Source organism: Crocodylus porosus, unplaced genomic scaffold (genome assembly GCF_001723895.1).
Source record: "Crocodylus porosus isolate Cpor-Errol unplaced genomic scaffold, CroPor_comp1, whole genome shotgun sequence".
Classification (NCBI taxonomy): Eukaryota; Metazoa; Chordata; order Crocodylia; family Crocodylidae; genus Crocodylus; species Crocodylus porosus.
The window spans coordinates 28,950,759-28,956,974 of record NW_017728913.1 but is presented as its reverse complement, the minus strand read 5'-3'; positions in this window follow the sequence as shown (position 1 = coordinate 28,956,974).

The window sequence follows — 6,216 nt, the reverse complement described above, 5'->3', positions numbered from 1 at the left end:
TGTGTGTGTGTGTGTGTGTGTGTGTGTGTGTGTGTGTGTGTGTGTGTGTGTGTGTGTGTGTGGTGTTGTTGTTGTTGTTACATAATTCTCTGAAAAATTAGAGAAATTTGATACCAACTTATGCATTTTGTTTCTTTCAACTTTGTTGCAAGCACATTTGTGTCTTTAAAATGCCTTTGGTTCTCAATTTGCATGGGTTTATTTGCCACTTCCTTTTTACTTATTTATTTTTTTATTGAGCTTACTGTAGGAATACTGTCCTCTAGCTGTAAATTTTGAAAGTTCCTCAAAAATTACTTTCTCTGTTTCTCTCTTCATAGGTCCACTTGCTTTATTACAGTGGTTCTCAATGAGGGTGCTATGGCACCCTGGGTTACCTTGAGATCCTTTCAGGGGTGACATGAGATGCCACATGTTCTTAGCATTGTTAGGTGGGCAAATACAAGTCACAAGATAAACCCAGTGATTTACAATACAAATCTATCATGCTCAAAAAAATCTGGCCTGTTGTAGTCTTTGTGAGTTATTTGCAATAGCAAATATGCCGTATTATTTTTTCGTGTTAAAAAAATGAGTAAAAACTAAGAGCTGGTGTTTTCCAAGGGGAGGCTTGAATCTAACATGGGGTGCCTTGAGCCTAATGCATTATGTCTTGAGTCTAAAAAAACTGAGAACTACTGCCTTATTATTTTAAACTGCATTTTCTTTGGTGTCCTTGTATTGAGGAGAACAGGGGTCAGTAATTAATTTGTCTTTAATATTTATAGCATCATATATTCAAAAATACACAGTGCTAACGATGGAAAAATAATTGGGATTGCTGGTATAATGTTAAGTGTAGGCACTATGGTCTGTTTATATATACAAACATTTAATAAAGCTTCACTGCTTAATAGAATTACTCCTGTTATCAAAGGACAAGAATCAGGCCCTACATATTTTGCCATTTAAAATGGCAAAAAAGGCTTTTTAGGGCTGGCCCATGATTTGTATACAAGCTTTTATTGTTTTTGCAGCTGACACTAATTCAGTCTATTCTTGTACAGACATTTCCACATTCAAGGGCTTTAGATCTTGGCACAGGAAGAGAGGAATTGAAACAATTTCTCCATGTGGGCTCATGTCCCCTCACTAGGAGGCTCATAGATGCTTATGTTCAACTTACAGCTGAATTTCAACTTTTTAATAAAGATCTTGGAAAACCTAAATGCAGACCATTTTAATCTACATGTTTGATTTAATAAAAAAACGATGCTAAAAAGTGGTTACCTGCAATTCTAGCACCATAATACTATGTACCCCTGTACTCTTTGGTGTTTAATTATTTTAAAACATTAGCCAGAAAGAGGGTGGTAAAGAACTTGCTATCACCTCTGGCTTACACCCTTCACCCCTTGGACATCAGAATATCCTTTTAAATAAGACAGCAGATATCTACTCATTGATATAACTGCTATAACAAGTATGTGTGAAGCCTGGCTGGATAAGACCTTGAAAATGCAATGCTACAAGGGCTCACAACAGCTGCCTTCTATAGGCTACTTTAGCAAACTTCATTTGGATTTTGTGAAAAAAAACATAATCTATTAGAACAGTAAATACAGCAGGATCCCAAATGAATTGTGATCTTAACTCAAGAATACTCTAGTGGAATGCTCAGTCTAATCAGTCATAGTATTAGTTCACTTTATTTCAAATGACACTTGTATACTTCATCAAGGGAAGTGCTTATAAATGTATAATAATTTTTATGTTAACGTTTAGTGCCTATTAAAAGTAAATGACTGGCAGCAGGAAAAGAGGAGACAATACAACCCTCCTGCCCCACCACTGACCTTTATCATGAGTTAAATCTACTGCCTTGTGTAGATGTCAGAAATAATTTATCATTCATGCTACTTCAATTCAAAACTGTTCCATAATACAGAATGAAAAGAAATATCAGTGGTACTGCTACCAGATGAAATCAGTAGCAACCTTTCTAATGTTGGGACCATGATTCAGTAAAGTATCAGTTATTGTCTACTTTCACCTGAAAAGATACTAAGTCAAATTCCACCCTGGAGAAAGTAAGTAAGTAAGCCATCTGAAGCCAGTTAAAAAAGAAAAATTGCACAGCTTAAGACCCCTAAACTTTGGAGAAAGTCACATGAAAGCAAACTGCTGAAACCTTTTGGATGAATGATATCTCTAACTTTTCTTACAAACAAGCATTTTGATGAACAATGAGACATACTTTGAAGATAAAGAAGAGAGCAATCAGGGGATGTATGCTGCCAAAAGCTGGAACTTGATAAGGAAACTGAAGCAGGCTCCATGCCAGACAGGATGGTAGACATCTGCTGGCAGAACAGACTAATCAACACAAAGATAGTAACTACTAGCATGTACAGCCGTTGAATGTAAAGATGTATTAGTGACAACCGATTATACAGTTGCTTGCAAACAAAAGAAAATTCAGGGAGAAAATTCACCTACCTTGACAAACCTGGTGAGGATAACATTCTCTCCTCTATACATTTTCCTCTATACATTTTCCCCTTTACTAGAGAACCTTTGTAGAACAAATAATAAATAATCTTATATTTGATATGAAGACCCTGAGCAAGGAACAAAAAAAAATCCCATTATATGTGGATGATGAAATTCATTATTTGACTATGCCTAAGGTTCTTCTCCCATTACTAATTTCTAAACTCAATTAACTTAATATAACCTGAAAGTACAAAATGTATTTCCAGATTTAAAAGTGGCCCTAATTATTATACAGCAGGTATCAAACAATATAAGAACTCAGTTCAATTGCTTTTTTGAATGACCTGTGGGGAGAGAAATAAAATTCTTGGAATTAAAATAACAAGTGGATTGAAAGATCTGCATAAAGCTAATCTTACTAGAGAAATTGAATACCAAAGCAAATACTGGTGATAACCTTTTAAACATCACCTGAGCAGGAATTGTAAGAAGTATTTATATACAGCTGTCAATATATTGGGCAAAAGGTGTGAGAGAACATACAGCCCAGTATAAGGCATGGTGATGAGGTGCCTTAAAGCTGACTTTGCAACCCCTTATTCTGGACTACCCTGTGGCCCTGGGCATAGTTTACCACCTATCTAAGTTCCGGCAACTTTCCTAGGCTACCCTGTAGGCCAGCGTTTCTCAACTTGTGACCCATGACCCAAAAGTGGGTCACAAGAATATATGAAAGGGTCTTGAACCAGCTTTAAAAATGGATTTTCTTTTGAAGGAGAAAAACATTGTAAACCATGGTTTTCCCTTGCAGGCTGACAGAGTTTCAGCCTGAAAGGGCCGGCTTGGGCCCTCCATGCCCCACACATACTCCACCCTGCCCCACACACCCACACTGGGAAGCTGAGGTCTGGGGGTAGAAGGCAGAGGACCAGGAGCGAGGGGACTAGGTCAGGACTGGCCATTGATGTTTACAAATAGGACCTTGTACAAAAAGGTTGAGAACCATTGCTCTAAGATGTGGCACTGCCGAGGATCTTTGAAGCATTAGAGTGCAGCCCACCGTGATCAGGAACATAGTCACTCCACTACAGCCAGGATTTTGTCATGAGACTGTTAGGGTCCTGTTATAACTCTTATATCCTTTATCAAGCATAAAGGGCTCCTACAGATGTGTGGGGAACTGCTCCGATACACTGGAAATCCAGCACATCAGAGCAGACTTGATTAATCGATTAAACACATGGAGATGCTCAATTAAACACATGGGGATGCTTATACATGTGACATGGGAGGCTGCCAGAGCACATCAATTTCCATGCTTGAGTCTGCTGGAGCATGGAAATTGATGCACTCTGGCACACATCATGTGTATCAGCATCCCCATGTGTCCCGGTGGAGAAAAAATGGCAGTGGGGTGCTTTAAAATAAAACATGTTTGATGAGCTTTAGTTCAAAGCATCCTGCCACCATTTTTTCAGTGCAGGGATGCTGATACATGTGTTGTGTGGGCACTTTTAATTAGCACAGCTTGCTCATTAAAGCATTAGGTGCCATATCCCAGAGCACATGTAAAAGTGCCCAAAGGCATCAAAACAGGGATGAGAATGTCATTCCTTTTTAAAGATATATTTCTTGTGCAAGAAAAAGTAAGTTTTATCCTTATTGTCTCATGGAGGAAGCCTCACCCTTACTTAATGTAACTAAGCACCCGATCTTAGAAATATGAAAAGATCTTGTATCTAAATATATTGATATTCATTCTTCCCTAATCACACTTGGGAGCCCCTATGCATGCATTTACACTGGCCTAGATTTACTCTGGTGTAAACTAAGCCAGAGTAGAGTTTTCTGGCAGATGTTCACACGTGCAAGGATTAGGGAATAAAATTTGCACCCAGTCCCTGCCAGACAGTGGCATGAATGAGACTGCCAGTCCCAGACCGGTGTCCAGCACCCAACAGTCTTCATCAGTGGCCTGCACTGCCCAGCCCAGGATGGTGTTTTGTTCCTTCAGGACCTGGATCTGCTCATGCTCCAGGGCCATGATCTCAGCCTGGAATTCTCAGTCAGCCCAGTCCTGTGCCTCTTCCCAGCTGACATCCTCTACCCTCCACCTGTCCTGGTGGGCCAGTTCCTCCACCCACCAGGCCCATGTATTCTACTTCTGCTCCTCCATGACTGCCACCAGCCACTGAAGGAGAGGGGTCTGATCCATCATGCACCTCTGGTAGAGCCAGCACATACACAGGGCCCCGGCTGTGGGTGGCAGAGACCCTGAGCTAGCATCCCTGTTGGCAACTGTGGCCTCTCTCCCATGTCTAGATGCTGGACCTGCAGAGCCATGAGGCAGAAGCCTTTTATGAGAGTTTGGAGCATTTCAGATATGTGATACTTAGCACCAGAAGCCATGTCCTGCCCAGCCTCAGATCAGGGGTTGGCCATGCACAGGGACTAGGGACCATGGTACGTCAGGCCAGGCAGGCCAGGGCCCTGGCAGACACCGGTAATCGCTCCACACTCCCCTGGGGCTGGAGGACCACTGGGTGCTGGCTGCAAGCAGCCTTCTTCCCCCTGCCTGTCCCCAAGATGGGACAGGCCAGGCTCCTGGCAGCACCTGTTGCTGGCCCCCCCAACCCTGCAAGCCAACCACTATGCTACGGTGCTGCCCATCCCATGGTGCCCAGGCTCAGGGGGCATGGAGTTCCTGGATAACTGGGATGAGGAGCTGGTTGTACCCCCACTCACCCCACTGGGGGCCTCTCTGGGGAGGAGCTCTGGGGCCAGCCCCATGCCACACTGCCTCTGAGCCCTCTGCATATCCCTGCTGCACATGCCCAACAGGTGCACAATGAGCTGTTTGTGTGGGCCAATGGGTACTCGACCCACTACAACCCCTGCTGCTGATACTTATAGTGCCCTGGTGCAGCTGAGTTCCTGGTAAGGGAACCTGAGCTATGACAGTGTGGGGGACAAACCCAGGCTGCCCTGCAACCTCCACTACCAGCTGGAGGGCTACCTGTGGCTGAGGTACACATCCCTGCCCCTCACAGCTGAGGACAACATCACTGCCAGCACTGATGCACTCCTTAGCATGTGAGAGGCCCATGGCCACCTACTTGCAAGGACCTGGGATGCTGAGTACATTTTTCCACTGTTGCCTGCCTACTGGTTAGGGAAGTGGGGCCTGCACAGGGGGACACACAGGGCCTGCAGTGCCCTCTGGCTGCCTGTATTGTGTGCCCCAGGGCACAAAATGTCTGCAGGCTTTTATAGCCTGTAGAAGGTAGCTGCCACAGAACCCAGCCTTGAAGCAGATGACCTCAGGCCAGCCCCCTAGTGGCTGGACAGACTCTGAAGCAAACTTTCCCCTGGGTTGCATCTATATGTGTGCTACTCTGCATTAACTAATCTTGCTTAAATTTGCTACTTGCAAGTGGGATTAAGGGTTTGTAGTGCATGGTAAGCATATGCACATATAGACAGGTGCACTTACTGCACAGTAAACTATGCTAATGCACAGTAACAGGTCTTGTGTAGACACGTCCCTTACCTAGCACTCTAAAGATTCTCAGGTTCAATGATTCTCAATCTTTCTAGACTCAAGGCACTTCTCTGTAACTTTTGTGAATTGAGTAGCACCCCATTTAGAAAATGGAATTATTTATTACAGTTAACCTATCTTCTTGTGAAGCAGCCAAAGAGGTGGGATAGAGGAATGGCCAGGCAGGGAGATCCTGAACA